The 18,842-nt window shown below is 45.0% G+C and overlaps 1 long non-coding RNA gene across 1 annotated transcript in view; it reads left to right on the top strand.

Annotated features, from left to right (window-relative positions):
• Nucleotides 1–814: 814 nt before the first annotated feature.
• Nucleotides 815–18,842, top strand: part of LOC139233916 (uncharacterized) — a 32,950-nt gene continuing 14,922 nt past the window's right edge. Inside the window, exon 1 of the long non-coding RNA XR_011588238.1 lies at nucleotides 815–848. This is a non-coding gene — a long non-coding RNA (uncharacterized lncRNA). The remainder of the gene's footprint in view (nucleotides 849–18,842) is intronic.

Below are 18,842 nucleotides of genomic sequence, written 5' to 3'. Positions count from 1 at the left end.
GTTTCATGCACAAATACCCCCAAGTCCTGCTGTACTGCAACACTTTGCAATCTTTCTCCATTTAAATAATAACTTGCTCTCTGATTTTTACTGCCAAAGTGCATGACCTCACACTTTCCAACAGTATACTCCATCTGCCAAATTTTTGCCCACTCACTTAGCCTGTCTATGTCCCTTTGCAGATTTTTTGCGTTCTCCTCACACATTGCTTTTCCTCCCATCTTTGTATCATCGGAAAACTTGGCTACATTACACTCGGTCCCCTCCTCCAAGTCGTTAATATAGATTGTAAATAGTTGGGGTCCCAGCACTGATCCCTGTGGCACCCCACTGGTTACTGATTGCCAACCTGAGAACAAACCATTTATCCTGACTCTCTGTTTTCTGTTCATTAGCCAATCCTCTATCCTTGCTAATATATTACCCCCAACCCTGTGAAATTTAACTTGTGCAGTAACCTTTTATGTGGCACCTTGTCAAATGCCTTCTGGAAGTCCAAATACATCACATCCACTGGCTCCCCTTTATCCACCCTGTTCATTACATCCTCAAAGAATTCCAGCAAATTTGTCAAACATGACTGCCCCTTCATAAATCCATGCTGACTCTGCCTTTTTTACACACCTTTTTTTCAGATCTTCATAGTCACCATCGGGAACAGACCAGCCTCCTCGCAGCGGTCCACCCCCATTCTGGCGCCGACTCCGCCGGCTCCCGCCCTCATCAATATGGTATCTCGGTGGGCCGCTGGCATCAGCGGGCGGTTCCCGGGGGTTCTCCTCTCCCGCTCGCTCCAGCCCAAATCGAAAGTGGCACGGCGGAGGGAGGAATGTCAGCAGCAGTGGGCGGTGAGTCCATCAATTTTGGGCCCGAGGTATTTATCTGGCTCTTGTGTGGTTTGATACAACTGAGTGGCTTGCTAACAGGGGAGTTACAAATCAACCACATTGGTCATGGTCGGCCATTTAGAGTCGGCCATTTCGGACTGAGATGAGGAGAAGCTTCGGCCAAAGTTATCTACTTTGGCAGTAAAAATACAAAAGCAAATTATAATTTAATTGGAGAACAATTACAAAGTGCTGCAGTACAGAGGGACCTGGGGGTCCTTGTGCATGAAACACAAAAAGTGAGTATGCAGGTACAGCAAGTAATCAGGAAGGCAAATGAAATGTTGGCCTTTATTGCAAGGGGGATGGAGTATAAAAGCAGAGAAGTCCTGCTACAACTGTACAGGGTATTGGTGAGGCCACACCTTGAGTACTGTGCACAGTTTTGGTCTCTGTATTTAAGGAAGGATATACTTGCATTGGAGGCTGTTCAGAGAAGGTTTACTAGGTTGATTCCGGAGATGAGGGGGTTGACTTATGAAGATAGGTTTAGTAGTTTGGGCCTATACTCATTGGAGTTCAGAAGAATGAGAGGTGGTCTTATCAAAACATATAAGATAATGAGGGGGCTTGACAAGGTGGATGCAGAGAGGATATTTCCACTCATAAAGGAAACTAAAACTAGGGGGCAAAGTCTTACAATAAGGGGCCTCCCATTTTAAACGGAGATGAGGAGGAATTTCTTCTCTCAGAGGGCTGTAAATCTGTGGAATTCTCTGCCCCAGAGAGCTGTGGAGGCTGGGTCATTGAATATGTTTAAGGCGGAGATAGACAGATTTTTGAGCGATAAAGGAATAAAGGGTTATAGGAAGCTGAGTCCATAATCAGATCAGCCATGATCTTATTAAATGGCGGAGCAGGCTCGAGGGGCCAAATGGCCGACTCCTGCTCCTATTTCTTATGTTCTTATGTTCTTCACTCAGAGGATTGTAAATTTTTGAAATTCTCTACCGGGCTGTGGAAGCTCAGTCTTTGAATATATTCAAGACAGAGATTGATAGATTTTTGAATATCAAGGGAATCGAGGGATATGGGGATAGTGCAGGCAATTGGAGTTGAGGTCGAAGTTCAGCCATGATCTTATTAAATGGTGGAGCAGTCTCGATGGGCCGAATGGCCGACTCATGCTCCTAATTCTTATGTTCTTAAACCAAGGTACTTGAATAAGAAAGCAGATTCAAAGTCCCACTAAACAGAGGCTCAAGTGATGAGAATGCCCAAAATAAATGTGAATATATTTCAGAAGCAAAATACTGTGGATGCTGGAATCTGAAATAAAAACAGAAATTGCTGGAAATCCCAGCGGATCAGGCATCATCTGTGGAGAGAAACAGTTAACGTTTCAGGTTGATGCCCGTTCCAGTGAACATTAACTCGTGTTTCTCTCCACAGATGCTCCCTGGCCCGCTGAGATTTCCAGCATTTTCTGTGAATATAATTACTCCCGTCCCCCAACTTCTTACTTCATTCTCTATAACTTGCTGAGTCATGTTGGGGTAGTGTTCCACGGATATCGGTCACTCTCTGGTACCTCAATCATTGTTGATGCCTGAACCGAGATAGCATCATCAGCAGGCTATTCAACCGTGCCCTCTTGTGACATCTACACATGTACGCCTTCCAGCGGGGGTCACTGGATGGTGATCAGGAGCAGGAATCTCCTCCTCCCGGGCTTTAGGAAACTAGGGTCAAATGTGCTGCTGCCCTCTCTCTCCCATCCTGAGATTAATTCTGGGTGGTGGGATCCTCCTGGTCCTTATGACACGTTTACCATGACGTCTGATGCATTTGCTCACTGAGCCATTTATTCACCTGAGAACTTTGGAGGAATCCACACATGTAAAATTGAGTTTCATTTCACAAATAAATCTTCCTTTTAATAAATATTTTCGGGGCTTGTGTTAAGAATCTCCAAAGATTGAGCACACCTGGATGGTCAATAGTGCAGTCAAGGTCAGAGGTTAAGCATCACCTTGAAGCAATGAACAACATATAAATCATTCAGCCATTTAGAGCCCTGCCTTGCTCAAAGCAAAGACAAATATGTACTTAGAGTAGTTTGATTTATGTGACTGTGAAGAGTGAAAGAAACTCCTTTTATTCTTCTCGGGGAGCTCAGAGCTCCTGATAAACAGCCTTTCCTTGACCTTCAGGCTCGTGCTCCAATTCAACAATTGGTTGTGATGACTGAGAATGTTTTTTTGGAGTTCCCCACAAGGTGGGAGTGCCTTTCACAGTGAGCCTTCCAGATGCAGAGGTGATGGTGTGAGGATGTGGGCAGCAAGGGCAAGACCAGAGCTACAGCTGCAGTTTTATGAAGCTCACGTGGTATCATAGTACCTTGAAACTTGACCCGGGCACCTCTGGTCTGACACATGGAGAATGTGTGTGTGTGTGTGTTTGTGTGTGTGTGTTGATCGCCCAGACATTGCCTATGTGTTTACGTGATAAAGAAAGAAAGACTTGCATTTATATAGTGCCTTTCATGACCTCAGGATGTCCCAAAGCCTTTACAGCCAATAAAGTACTTTTGGAGTGTAGTCACTGTTGTAATGTAGGAAACATGGCCGCCAATTTGTGCACAGCAAGCTCCCACAAATAGCAATATGATAATGATCAGATAATCTGTTTTTGGTTATGTTGATTGAGGGAAAAATATTGGCCAGGAAACCGGGGATAACTCCCCTGCTCTTCTTCGAAATAGTGCCATGGGAACTGTTACGTCCACCTGAGAGAGCAGGCGGGGCCTCGATTTAACGTCTCTTGTGAAAGACGGCACCTCTGATGGTGCAGCACTCCCTTAGCACTGCACTGGGAGTGTCAGATTAGATTTTTGTGCTCAAGTCCCTGGAGTAGGATAAATGCTGTTCAATGGAGCAGGCTTTTAAAAATTCTATTTGAACTTCTCTATGGAAACAGATTGACGTCCTCTTTATATTGCAAACTGCTTGTACTTGGCTGTGGCTCCCAGGGCTACAAGATCAATCCTGTTTACAACGCAGAGCCGATTGTGAAGCACTTTTGATGACCTAGATACAACTGATTATGAATTTCATTTTCTGGCAGTCAAACTTCCCTGATGTCGGGGGAAATCTCCATAGGGGTAAGCAAGGTTGAGGCTGCATTATTGCCCCACTGAGTACCCAGAAAGAACAGTGACCTTCACTGCTGTTAATATTGGCCCCCAGCAATACTGCCGGGGTGAAGGGGGAAGTGGGAGGTTGGAAAATCATCTCCTTGAAGAGGGGCTTCACTTCTCTGGAGTGCTGTCTGCTTTATATTGCAATGCTGCAGCCAAAACCAGGGTTGCCTTTGATGACATTGCTTTAATATCAAAGGGGTTTTAAGGGACTCCTGTTAATCTGTTGGCAACTATCCCAGCACTAGAAATGGAAGCATTGTGCTATGCGGTGCTTCAGTGTTCTATCACGCCACGCAATGGTAAGTTAGTACACAGGTTTCTGATTAACACATGTCGAGTTTTCCAGTGTTGTGCATCACCTGTCTCCGCCCCTGCCTCAGCTCATCTGCTGCTGAAACTCTCATCCGTGCCTTTGTTACCTCCAGACTCGGCGATTCCAACACACTCCTGGCTGGCCTCCCCCTTGCACCTTCTGTAAACCTGAATTCATCCAAAACACTGCTGCCTATATCCTAACTCGCACCAAGTCCCGCTCACCCATCACCCCCTGTGCTCGCTGACCTACATTGTCTCCCGGTTCGGCAATGCCTCGATTTTAAAATTCTCATCCTTGTTTACAAATCCCTCCATGGCCTCGCCCCTCCCTATCTCTGTAATCTCCTCCAGCCTCACTACCCTCTGAGATCACTGCGAACCTCCAATTATGGCCTCTTGTGTATCCCTGATTTTTATCGTTCGACAATTGGCGGCCGTGCCTTTAGCTGCCTGGGCCCCAAGCTCTGGAATTCCCTCCCTAACCCTCTCTGCCTCTCTACCTCTCTGTCCTTTAAAATGCTCCTTTAAAACTGCCTCTTTGACCAAGCTTTTGGTCACCTGCGCTAATTTCTACATGTGCAGCTCAGTGTCAGATCTTTTACATCTCATAATAGTCCTGTGAAGTACCTTGGGACGTTTCACTACATTGCATGTGCTATATAAATACAAGTTGTTGTTGTCTTACAGACACACTTTATGCTTTCATCCATTCCGTTATTCTTTTTTTATTCAATTTTCTAGGTATGGATGTTGAGTGAAGAAAAGATTAGGCTTGTTCATGAACCCATTCATGTTTAAATAGCCTGACAATACTCGCTTTCTGGGCCCAACCTGAACAAGGGTCTTCAGGTGTCAGACATGGCTCCGTGAGTAACATTCTTGCCTCTGAGTCAAAGCTTGTTGGGTTCAAGTCCCGCTTCATCAGACTTGAGCAGGTAATCTTAGGTGACACTTCAATCCAGTACTGGATGGAGTGCCATCTCTTGGATGAGACATTAAATGGAGGTTCATGGCCTAGCCCAATCTTGTCTTCACTAAACATCCATACCTAGAAAATTGAATAAAAAAAGAATAAGGGAATGGAGGAGACCCCAAAGTGTGCCTGTAGGACAACAACAACAACAACAACTTGTATTTATATAGCACCTTCAACGTAGTGAAATGTCTCAAGGTGCTTCACAGGAGTATTGTGAGATTTTAAAAATCTGACAGGTGGATGTAAAAGATCCCATGGCACTATTTCAAGAAGAGCAGGGGAGTCCTCCCCGGTGTCCTGAGGCCAATATTTATCCCTCAAACAACAAAAACAGGTTATCTGGTCATTATCACATTGCTGCTTGTGGGAGCTTGCTGTTCACAAATTGGCTGCTGCTTTTCTGACATTACAACAGTGACTGCACTCCAAGATTACATAATTGGCCGTAAAGCGCATTTAGACATCCTGACATTGGGAAAGGCAATGTAGAAATGCCACTTCATTTTTTCTTCCGTGATCCCTGTGGAGCCCTCAGTCAGCATTGTCAGGAGAGGAGGGAGACGATTGGAAGAAATGAAGGATGTGGCTGAGGCACTAAAGCTATCTGTTAGATAGCAGGTGTGTCCTGGAATGACGCTGTTTGCTGCATTCCTGCAGAGTGAGGCAAAGCTGCACACAGTACAATCCTCGGCTATTTTCTCTTGAATACTTTCACAGCCAAGAGATGTGGATTATTTTTTGGCGGAAACAGGGTACTGACCAAGTCAGGCGAGTAGCATTTTGCATCATTCTTAACCCTTTGAGCACCAATTCAGCATCAACATTCCTTGTTTGCCATTAAATTGTGCTGAGATTAAAGAAAGACTTGCATTTGTATAGCACCTTTCATGACTACCAGACATCTCAAAGCACTTTACAACCAATTAAGTACCTTTGGAGTGTGGTCGTTGTTGTAATGTGGGAAACGTGGCAGCCAATTTGCGCACAGCAAGCTCCCACAAACAGCAATGTGATAATGACGAGACAATCTGTTTTTGGTTATGTTGATTGAGGGAAAAATATTGGCCCCAGGACACCGGTGATAACTCCCCTGCTCTTCTCCAAAATAGTGTAATGGGATTTTTACATAACATCTCATCCAAAAGACAGCACCACACCCCCTCAGCACTGCAAGTGTCAGCCTTGATTTATGTGCTAAACTCTCTGGAGTGGGAGTTGAACCCACAACCTTTTGACTCAAAAGCAAGTGTGCTACACACTGAGCCAGAGCTGACACTGATGCACAACAGCTGTTACAATATTCATAGACAGCATTGTGTTACTTCTGCTATTTTCTATTCTGTACAAAGTCAGCTGTGGCTCAGGTGGTAGCATCTTAATCAAAAAGTTGTGGGTTCACGTCCCACTCCCGAGACTTCAGTTTAAAATCTAAGCAGACGCTCCCAGTGCAGTGCTGAGGGAGTGTTGTACTGTCAGAGGGGCCGTCTTTCAGATGAGATGTTAAATCAAGGCCCCGTCTGCCCTCTCAGGTGGATGGAAAAGATTCCATGGCATTCTTTCAAAGAAGAGTAGAGTTAAGATTTATCTCCCAACCGACATCACTAATACAACTTATCTGCTCATTGCCACATTGCTGTTTATGGGAGGTTGCTGTGCACAAATCGGTTGCCGTGTGTAATGTATGGACCTCAAATCTGCCACCAAGCTTATGGTCAATGGGGCAGTAGTGATACACGCCCTCCTATATGGCTCAGAGACGTGGACCATATACAGCAGACACCTCAAAGTGCCGGAGAAATACCACCAACGCTGCCTCCGCAAGATCCTGCAAATCCTCTAGCAGGATAAACGCACCAATGTCAGTGTTTTCGATCAGGCCAACATCCCCAGCATCGAAGCACTGACCACACTCGACCAGCTCCATTGGGCGGGCCACATCGTCCACATGCCCGACACGAGACTCCCAAAGCAAGCGCTCTACTCGGATCTCCTACATGGCAAGCGAGCCCCAGGTGGGCAGAGGAAACATTTCAAGGACACCCTCAAAGCCTCCTTGATAAAATGCAACATCCCCACCGGCACCTGGGATTCCCTGGCTCCTGGCCCAAGACCACTCTAAGTGGAGGAAGAGCATCCGGGAGGGAATTGAGCACTTCGAGTCTCGTCGCCGAGAGCATGCAGAAACTAAGCGCAGACAGCGAAAGGAGTGTGCGGCAAACCAGACTCCTCATCCACCCTTTCCTTCAACGATTGTCTGTCCCACCTATGACAGAGACTGTAATTCCCGTATTGGAATGTACAGTCACCTGAGAACTCACTTTTAGAGTGGAAGCAAGTCTTCCTTGATTTCGAGGGACTGCCTATGATGATGATGATGCACCTGTGACTATGCTCACGGGTGTTACAGCCAAAAAGAGTTGTGGAGCTGTTGAGTTGGGAGTGGCTTAGCCAGTCACGTGATGTTCACAAGACTCAATAAAACCCCAGCCAGTTGGGTTCAGGGGATCCACGATGAGGCAGGTGGTTGTAAGCCTGGTGGATGAACTGGTAATGTGTAGTGTGATTGTTATACCTATGCTAATAAATGAACTAGTTCTTAATAGCAATGTGTTGCTATGAAGTGTTAAGCAAAGAACCCATGAAGCAAATACATTACACCAGTTTCCTACATTACAATAGTGACTACACTTCAAAAGTACTTTGGGACACCTGAGGCCATGAACAGCACTATATAAATGCAAGTCTTTCTATTTACACCCCGGAACACCGTACAATGCCCTGATCCCAATCCTCGGGCAATTTTGAGTTGGCAGCGGACTGTCCTAGTCTCACGGATCTGGGACTACCTGCTCATGGTACCATGTCCCAGGACCCCTGTGTGAGTTGCATTACAATCTTTAATTGTGTTGTTTACACTCCTCTATTTAAACATCCTTCCCATGCCTGCATTCAATAGCTGAAAATTAATGTCTGTTTTCAATGTCAGGCAGCCTTATCACTGAGTAAGGAAATCTGTTAGTACTTTAGCTTCGAGCGAGTGATGATGGCAGTAAGAAGCTGATGGGTGCGTGTATGACAATATCAAGGTTTTTGTCTACCAGGAAAAATGTTTGCAAATCTTTCTCTTTCTTCACTCCGCAGCCCCCCCCCCCCCCCACCCCCACCCCTCACTCCGCCCCCCTCATACCCTCACAGTTTTCTGCCCTCCCCTTTCCTGGAGGCGCTTGGCTGTAAAGGTAAATTTCCGTTTTCTAGGCTCACATGCCAGGAGGACGTATCACATCATTTCATACATAATGTATGATGATGTTGAGTGCTGATCCAATAATACCTCATCATTGGAATTGACAAGTTGAACATTGTGGAGAAAAGTTGCCAAATTCGCAGTGAACGTACGTTTAAAGAACTCACCTGTACATTGTTACCAGATGACCCAGAAATTAGTCCAGAGATAAATTACACTTAAGTGGAGTGACGTGTACATCTCCTCTTCATGCTATCTCCTGCTCACTCAGCACCCTTAAGTGTTCTCACACTCCTGACCCATGCAAGGCCCTCAGGTTCATGTGGATTAAAGTCTCGTCACAGCTCTTCAGACCACGGCACCAGCTGAATTGTGTCTTGATAAAGTTGCAAGGGAGACAATCAAATACAATAATGTCAAGTGAGATTTGTTAGACACATTCTGCAATCCCTTTCAGATGACATTGTGTGATTGTGTTTTTCCGAGTCCCAATTTTGCTAATATTTTCCTTTGTTTTATCTTCCTTAGTTGAAGGCATTGATTCTTTCAGGCGTTCGGTTTCATAGATCGGGCTTGATACCTTGCCCGACTGGCCTTTCTTCACTTGTGAGCCTCAACAATGTATACAGGTCAGCTATTTGGCAATGAGGAGCATCTCAGCCCACAACAAAAGCAACAACATAAACTAAAGGAGACAATTGTAAAGTGGGTGCATGAACAGAGAGACCTGGGGGTATATGTGCACAAATCATTGAAGGTGGCAGGGCAGGTTGAGAAAGCGGTTAAAAAAGTTTACGGGATCCTGGGCTTCATAAATAGAGGCATAGAGTACAAAAGCAAGGAAGTTATGATGAACCTGTATAAAACACTGGTTCGGACACAACTTGGGTATTGTGTCCAATTCTGGGCACTGCACTTTAGGAAGGATGTGAAGGCCTTAGAGAGGGTGAAGAAAAGATTTACGAGAATGGTTCCAAGGATGAGGGACTTCAGTTACTAGGAGAGACTGGAGAAGCTGGGGTTGTTCTCCTTAGAGCAGAGAAGTTTGAGAGGAGATTTGATAGAGGTGTTCAAAATCATGAGGAGTCTGAGCAGAGTAGATAGAATCTATTCCCATTGGTGGAAGGGTCGAGAACCAGAGGACAAAGATTTAAGCTGATTGGCAGAAGAACCAAAGGCGACATGAGGGAAAACTTTTTCACGCGAGTGGTTAGGATCTGGAATGCGCTGCCTGAAAGAGTGCTGGAGGCAGACTCCATCGTGGCTTTCAGAAGGAGAATTGGACAAGTACCTGAAGGAAAACAATTTGCCGGGCTGCGGGGAAAGGGCGGGAGAGTGGGACTGGCTGAAGTGCTCTTGCAGAGAGCCGGCACAGGCTCGACGGGCCGAATGGCCTCCTTCTGTGCTGTAACCGTTCTATGACTCTAACATCCCTGTATCACCAGTAGATAGTCACAGGGAATATCCCTGTATCATCACCAATAGACACATTTAGCAGGAACATCCCTACACCAGCCCTGGATAATCACTCCTGTGCTGTAACCATTCTATGATTCTATTCTATTCTAACAACCTGCTGTAAACTGTATTGGGACCTCCTGAGGTTGTGAAAGGCGCTATATTATTGCTAAATTTTTCTTTCAACAATCGCTGGTTGGAGCTTTTGCGTGCAAGGTTCAGAGTTTCAGAGGTTGATGCTGTCTTCGATGAGCCGCTCTGGCAGCAGTTGCATTGCGTGCAGATCTCGGATTGATATGGAGTTGGTGCCTGGGATGTGACCCAGAGAGCTGTGCTGCCAGTATGGGCTGGCCTTTTTCTTTGTTTGTTTATACTAACAACAGATGAAGACACTTTTCATCATGTCCCAAAGGACCGTACATCAATTAAGCCTCTTGCGTCTTCCATTTCAGTGTTGTCGTTATAAGAAAACAATTGGCTCTAGAATTCGATATTTTTTTAATAAAGTACAAGCACCATTTGGAGAAAAGTACTGGATTAATTCTCACCCATCCTTCCCTAATCGTGTTTGCTCTCACAAAGGTACAGTTCCACAAGCTCCAGCAGCCCTTAGTTCCATGCTAATTGCCACTCGTCATTTCCGAGCTTGGATGACAACAACAACTTGTATTTATATAGCGCCTTTAACATAGTGAAACGTCCCAAGGCGCTTCACAGGCATATTATGAGACACAAAATTTGACACTGAGCCTCATAAGGAGAAATTAGGGCAGGTGACCAAAAGCTTGGTCAAAGAGGTAGGTTTTAAAGAGCGCCTTAAAGGAGAAGAGAGAAGTAGAAAGGTGGCGAGGTTTAGGGAGGGAGTTCCAGAGCTTGGGGCCTAGGCAACAGAAGGCACGGCCACTGATGGTTGAGTGATTATAATCAGGGATGCTCAAGAGGGAAGAATTAGAGGAGCGCAGACATCTTGGGGGGTTGTGGGGCTGGAGGAGATTACGGAGATAGGGAGGGGCAAGGCCATGGAGGGATTTGTAAACAAGGATGAGAATTTTGAAATCGAGGCGTTGTTTAACCAGGAGCCAATGTAGGTCAACAAGCACTGGGGTGATGGGTGAGTGGGACTTGGTGCGAGTTAGGATACGGGCTACTGAGTTTTGGATCACCTCTAGTTTACATAGGGCAGAATGTGGGAGGCCAGCCAGGAATGCGTTGGAATAATCAAGTCTAGAGGTAACAAAGGCATGGATGAGGGTTTCAGCAACGGATGAGCTAAGGCAAGGGTGGAGACGGACGATGTTATGAAATAGGCGGTCTTAGTTATGCTGCTGATATGTGGTCGGAAGCTCATTTCAGGGTAAAATATGACACCAGTTTGGTTCAGCCTCAGATGGAATTTTGTGATTGCCAGCAGGATGTTCAACATAGAGGCATCACCAGTAACCCCAACCCTGTTCCTGCACAGATATTGTTCAGCTGAAATTGGCAGATAATATCTTAATCAGTGTCAGCTAGTGGTTTAGTTGGTAGCACACTCACCTCTGAGTTAGAAGGTTGTACGTTCAAGACCCACTCCAGAGTTTTGCATGCAAAAATGTAGGCTGACACTCCAGTGCAGTGCTGAGGGAGCGCCGCACTGTCAGAGGTGCCGTCTTCCGATGAGACGTAAACCAAGACCCTGTCTGCTCTCTTAGGTGGACGTAATAGAACCCATGGCATTATTTTGAAGAAGAGCAGGGGAGTTCTCCCTGGTGTCCTGGCCAATATTTATCCCTCAATCAACATAACAAAAACAAATGATCTCATTATCACACGGCTGTTTGTGGGAGCTTGCTGTGCACAAATTGGCTGCCGCATTTCCTACATTACAACAGTGACTACACTTCAAATTACTTCATTTGAAGTAAAGAGTTTTGGGACATCTGGTGGTTGTGAAAGGCGCTATAGAAATGTAAGTCTTTCTTTCTTTAATCCTCCGATACCTGGCTCCCAGAGACTGTAAGACTCCGTATTCACCAACTCAACTGAGATCAGCTATCTCGGCACTGACAGGGAGTTGAACCTGTGAGCTGTTGTCTCTTGGATTGACTCAGTGCTGCATCAGCCAGTCCCATCACTCATTTAGTCACTGGGTCAGTTACCGCTGAGCTACACTAGCAGATATGTGTCACTTTCAAGTCGAACAAAGAATTTCTGCATAATGACAGACATTACAGACAGGATTTTAATTTGGAGGCGGGGAGGGACCGAGGGGGTGGGGGGCGGGCAGCAGCAGTAATGGAGATGGGAGCTGAAATGTTGGCTGTTTTGGGGTCAGAATTTGCTGTCAAAATAATGGTGAGGCTAATGGCATCGCCGTTATTTACGTGCAAATGTTACAGCAACTTCAGGCGAGGAGCAGGTATGTGGTTGAACTCAAACATCCAACATTTGCTGTCCCAGTTGTGTTGCTCCATTGTTAGCCCCGCACAAATAGCATCTCGCTGTCTGGCTCCGCATTGAAAGGCGTGAAGTTGCCGTATTTGCACGATAGATACGAACTAAACTCGCAACAGAAAGTTTTACCTTGTCCATTTCAGTCCAAGTACACTTTTAACAACGTCGTAAGTGTTAATTACTGCCAGTCAACCGCTCTGGCCCTGAAAAGTAATAATTACAAGTGTGGAGTCTCATTCAGGTTTTAATTGTTTGAAGATTTTTTAAATGATTTATTTTTTTTTATTTTTCCTTTCTATCTTTTTTTCTCCCTCTCTTAATCCAATATTTCTTACCCCCTCTTTCTGTACCGATTATCTGGTCATTATTTTGTTGCTGGCTGTGTACAAATTGGCAGCTACGTTTCCTACATGACAACAGTGACTACACTCCAAAAGCATTTAATTAGCTTTGAGGTGTCTGGTGGTCATGAAAGGCGCTATAGAAATGCAAGTCTTTCATCCCTGCGCTGTTAATTTCACATTCCATCATTCTGATTGGTTGAAGAGATACACAGTTGCTTTTACTGTTCACTCAGGCCCCAGATGCCCAGTTACCCTCGCTGCTCCGTTATCAGCTCACACTTCAAGCAACTTTCTACGCAAAACGTTTAAAAACCTCAATGTGCAAGGGGAAAGACTAACTAACGGCAATAATTATGACTTGCATTTATTTAACATCTTTAACATGTTAAAATGTCCCAAGGCACTTAACAAGATCATTAACAAACAACATTTTACACCGAGCCACGTGAGGAGATGTTAAGTCAGGTGACCAAAAGCTTGGTCAAAGAGTTGGGTTTTAAGGACCGTTTTAAAGGAGGAGAGAGCGGCGGAGAGTTTCAGGGAGGGAATTCCAGAGCTCGGGGCCCAGGCGCCTAAAGGCACGGCCACCAAAGGTGCAGCGATCGAAATTGGGGGATGCGCACGAGGCCAGGATTGGAGGAACATGGAGATCTTGGGGGGTTGTAGGGCTGGAGGAGAGTTCAGTGATCGGGAGGGGCGAGGCAATGGAGGGATTTGAAAATGGCAGATGCCATTAGATTCCCTGCTGCTGCAAAATTATGGCCCATCATAATATAATGACGAAGTCCACAGCAGAAAAGGACACAGGCTGAATTAACAGTTTGGACAGGGAGGGGAGCACTGCACTTGTCCCATGGCAGTGAAATATCCACTCGTGATCGCTATCCAGTAACTCCGGATGGAACTTTATTTTGTGGACATTATGTAAAAATAGAATCATCTAAGGCGTTATTTACTGCCATGTCTTGTACCTGAAGGCAGGTGGTGTCTATGCAACTGTACCACTTGCTGAAGTCTCCATCTTCAGGAGAGGAAGGAGGAAGTTGCAGATGCCAATTCCCGTATATATATTTCTTCCGTGGTTACTCATAAAACAATCATTCTTCAGCTTTAACAGTAACTTTTGCCTGGTATTTCCTGGGGACTTTTTCAAATTAAAAGTGAATGGTATGGTAGCCTCGTGGGTACTGGATTAGCAATCCAGATGTTTTGAAGTCAAATCCCACCATGGCAAGTTGGAGCATTAAATTGATTAATCTTTTGATTTTTTTCCATGAAAGCTGCTGGATTGTCATAAAAACCCAATTGGTTCACTAATAGCATAGCATCATATTGCACAGAAGGAGACCATTCGGCCCATCGCCCCGTGTTGGCTCTTTGAAAGAGCTAGCCGATAAGTCCCACTCCCCCTGCTCTTTCCCCATAGCCTTGGAATGTTTTACCCCATCAAGTATTTATCCAATTCCCTTTGGAAAGTTACTATTCAATCTGCTTCCACCACCCTTTCAGGCCGCTTGTTCCTCATCTCACCTCTGACTCTTTTGCCAATTACCTTTAATCTGTGTCCTCTGGTTACCGACCCTCCTGCCACTTGAAACAGTTTCTCCTTATTTAGTCTATCAAAATGTCTCATAATTTTTGAACGCCTCTATTAAATCTCCCTTTAATCTTCTCAAAAGGAGAACAATCACAGATTCTCTAGTCTCTCCACATGATGGAAGTCCCTCATCCCTGGTACTACTCTAGTAAATTGCCTCTACGCCCTTTCCAAGGCCTTGACATCTGTAATATATGCACCTATGAGTATGCTCACAGGTTTGTAGAGCTGTCGAGTGTGAAGTGGCTTAGCCAGTCACGTGGTGTTCACAAGACTCAATAAAACCCCAGCCAGTTGGGTTCAGGGGATCCACGATGAGGCAAGTGGTTGTGAGCCTGGTGGATGAACTGGTAATGTATAGCGTGATTGTTGACTCTTTTGCTAATAAACCAACTAATTCTTAATAGCAATGTGTTGCTATGAATTCTTAAACAAAGGACCCTTGAAGCAAATACATTACAACATCCTTCCTAAAATGCCGTGCCCAGAATTGGGCACAATATACCAGCTGGGGCCTAACTAGTGATTTATAAAGGTTTAGCATAACTTCCCTTATTTTGTACTCTACACCTTTATCCCTTCAGGGAAGGGAACGTGCCACTTCGATCAGGTCTGACCTACAAATGATGTCAGTCCTATATAGCATGGTCGATTCTTATGTCCCTCAAAGGAATAAATGCACCCTTGCCAGCATCACCCCAATATCAAGAATAAATATATCTACCTTAAAAGAAAGGTTTTCACAGTGTCAGCTGTGGCTCAGTGGGTAGCACTCTTGCCTCTGAGTCAGAAGCTTGTGGGCTTAAGTCCCACTCCAGAGATTTGAGTGCAAAAAAATCTAGGCTGTGCTGAGGGAGTGCTACACTGTTGGAGGTGCCGTCTTTCAGATGAGATTTTATACCGAAGCCCCATCTGCTCTCTCAAGTGGACGTAAAAGATCCCATGGCACTATTTCGAATATTTATCCCTCAGTCAAAATAACAGATTATCTGGTCATTATTACATTGCTGTCTGTGGGAGCTTGCAGTGCACAAATTGGCTGCTGCATTTCCCACATTACAATAGTGACTACACTTCAAAAGAACTTCATTGACTGTAAAGTGCTGTGAGATGTCCGGAAAGGTCATGAAAGGTGCTTATATAAATCTATGTCTTTCTTTCTTAAAGCCAGAGTGTAGAGTTATTCCACATCGACCCCTATCGGAGGTGATCGTGCCTCTGTGTCCTGTCTGTCGGTGATCCTCAGCAGGCAGTGCTCTCTCAACGCTCAGGGGGGACTGGTCCCGATGACACAGTTCTGGAGCAGCTGTCATCCTGTCCGCTGCCCCCTCTAGCAAGCGCTGTCACTCAGGAGGTATCTCGTCTGCTGACTGCTCAGACATGTTGCGGAAGGGAGACGGAGTGCACGGTGGAGTGCTCCGCCTGCCTGGCTTCTCTCTCGTGTCAGCCTGGCAAGCCTGTGGGGAGAAGATAAGAATGTAGAAAGGATTTTCTTTTCTCCTCCTAGAAGCATAAAGCATTGGAGATTCAATATTACGGTTTGTGGCAAATGTAAACACTTTTAATTCTCAAATGTTTCAGTTTCAACAGAAGCTGTTATAATAAGATTTTCCATGGTGGACTACATTCTAATTCTTACTGTCTCCCAGATTTGGAGTAAAATTGCGGTAATTTTATCAAAATACCTCTGATTGATTGCTGTTTACTGGGCAATATTGCAGCTTCCATTACTTTTATTTTGCAGTGAAATGAATAGAATTTGCAATGTGCATTATCAGTTACAAATGTGCTAACATGTCCTATGAAATTCCTCTGTCTAAATTCTGGTCAAGACGTTAACACATTTAAAATAAACATACTAATGCCTTCATTTAAAGGGCAGTCAAAGAAATTGCATACAAGTACATTCCATTCATTGTTAGTATTATATAACACAATTCCAAACCATTGAAAAACAATGACAGCCCAGCTGGTAAATGGATGGTGTGGTACTGCACCACTCTTAGCAGGATAAGTCCCAGGTTCAATTCCTGGTCCATGCCGAGTTAGTGGGATCTCTACTGGCCTGAATGTGGGCTGCTAATATTGACCTGGGGAAGGGCAGGGGACGAGTCGGCCATAGTGCTACTCTTGATCACCATCCAGCTTAATAGTGTGTGTGTGTGGGAGAATGTTGAGTGAGGACATAGAAACATAGAAAATAGGTGCAGGAGTAGGCCATTCGGACCTTCAAGCCTGCACCACCATTCAATAAGATCATGGCTGATCATTCCCTCAGTACCCCTTTCCTGCTTTCTCTCTATACCCCTTAATCCCTTTAACCGTAAGGGTCATATCTAACTCCCTCTTGAATATCTCCAATGAACTGACATCAACAACTCTCTCTGGTAGGGAGTTCCACAGGTTAACAACTCTCTGAGTGAAGAAGTTTGTCCTCATCTCAGTCCTAAATGGTCTACCCCTTCTCCTAAGACTGTGTCCCCTGGTTCTGGACTTCCCCATCATCGGGAACATTCTTCCCGCATCTAACCTGTCCAGTCCCGTTAGAATCTTCTAAGTTTCTATGAGATCCCTCTCACCCTTCTAAACTCCAGTGTATAAAGGCCCAGTTGATCCAGTCTCTCCTCATATGTCAGTCCCGCCATCCCAGGAATCAGTCTGGTGAACCTTCGCTGCACTCCCTCAATAGCAAGAACGTCCTTCCTCAGATTAGGAGACCAAAACTCAACACAATATTCCAGGTGAGGTCTCACCAAGGCCCTGTACAACTGCAGTAGGACCTCCCTGCTCCTACACTCAAATCCCCTAGCTATGAAGGCCAACATACCATTTGCCTTCTTCACCGGCTGCTGTACCTGCATGCCAACTTTCATGACTGATGAACCATGACACCCAGGTCTCGTTGCACCTCCCCATTTCCTAATCTGCCGCCATTCAGATAATATTCTGCCTTCGTATTTTTGCCACCAAAGTGGATAACCTCACACTGATAGGTCATAGGTAGTGGTGATACCTACCACAGTGGAATGCCCTGCTGACACTCAATGCCTAGACAGCTCATACAGGAAGAATGATCACTTGGGTGAAGCGACTGAGGGTTGCTGTTGCCCATAGAGGAATAGGCTAGAAAGAGTCTGCACTTTCATGACCACCGAACATCCCATAGTGCTTTATAGCCAATGAAGTACGTTTTGAAGTGTAGTCACTGTTGTAATGTAGGAAATGCGGCAGCTAATTAGGGCACAGCAAGCTCCCACAAACAGCAATGAGATAACGATCAGATAATATGTTTTAGTGATGTGGATTGAGGAATACATATTAGTCAGGATACCAGGGAGAACTCCCCTGCTCGTCTTCGAAGTAGTGCCATAGCATCCTTTACGTCCACTTGAGAGAGCAGACAAGGCCTCGGTTTAACATCTCATCTGAAAGATGGCACCTTTGACAGTGCAGCACTCCCTCAGTACTGCACTGGGAGTGTTAGCCTAGATTTTTGTGCTCAAGACCCTGGAGTTGGATTTGAACCCACGACCTTCTGACTCAGAGGCGAGTGTGCTACCCACTGAGCCGCAGCTGACACAGAAGAGGGTACAAAAATAGAGGAATCTTTTTTTAAACAATGGAGCAGACTTTGTTGAATTATTCATATTTCCCAGAGTGCTTGGTAGGACCATGAGATGAATGAGCCAGCCTCGAGTTTTTCAGTATCACCTCCAAATCAATTCCTTCACCCAGGATGCCAACAGCATTCACAATATTAATATTCAAAACATCAATAGAGATAGGCAGAATAAAAAAATGTTTAATGTCCTGACTTTGGTTGTTACATGTGAGCCATGAGAGTAAAATTGGTCCATGTGTTTCTGATCCATGTGGGTCTAAATAATGATGTGCTATTGGGTTTTCTGCCTGATCTACTGCACGTTATTTTGATTCTGGGTGCTCGAGTAAAACGGACGATATCGATTCAGCCACCCGCTACACAATCTCTTCCTATTTTCACTTCCGTTAACTCGAATAGAAAATAAAATCAGGAGCAATGTATCGCCCGTTTACATTATCATGCCAAGTTACGCCCATTGGATCTCACAGAAAACCCAATTTTGCATCAATGTTTAAACTCACGTAGATCAGAAATTACGAGGAGAGATTAGGGTTGCATGCCCTAGAATTTAGAAGGTTAAGGGACGATCTGATCAAAGTTCTCACGATATTAAGGGGAACAGATAGAGTCAATAGAGAGAAACTATTCCTGCTGTTTGGGGCGTCTAGGACTAGGGCATCGTGTAACAATTAGAGCCAGACCTTTCAGGAGTGAAATCAGGAAACACTCTACACACAAAGGGTGGTAGAAGTTTGGAACTCTCTTCCGCAAACAGCAATTGATGCTGGGCCAATTGTTACTTTTAAATCTGAGATTGATAGCTTTATGTTAACCAAAGATAT

This window comes from Pristiophorus japonicus, chromosome 21 (assembly GCF_044704955.1).
Source record: "Pristiophorus japonicus isolate sPriJap1 chromosome 21, sPriJap1.hap1, whole genome shotgun sequence".
Lineage (NCBI taxonomy): Eukaryota > Metazoa > Chordata > Chondrichthyes > Pristiophoridae > Pristiophorus > Pristiophorus japonicus.
The sequence above is the reverse complement of the archived record's forward strand: the minus strand, read 5'-3'. Positions and strand labels throughout refer to the sequence as shown.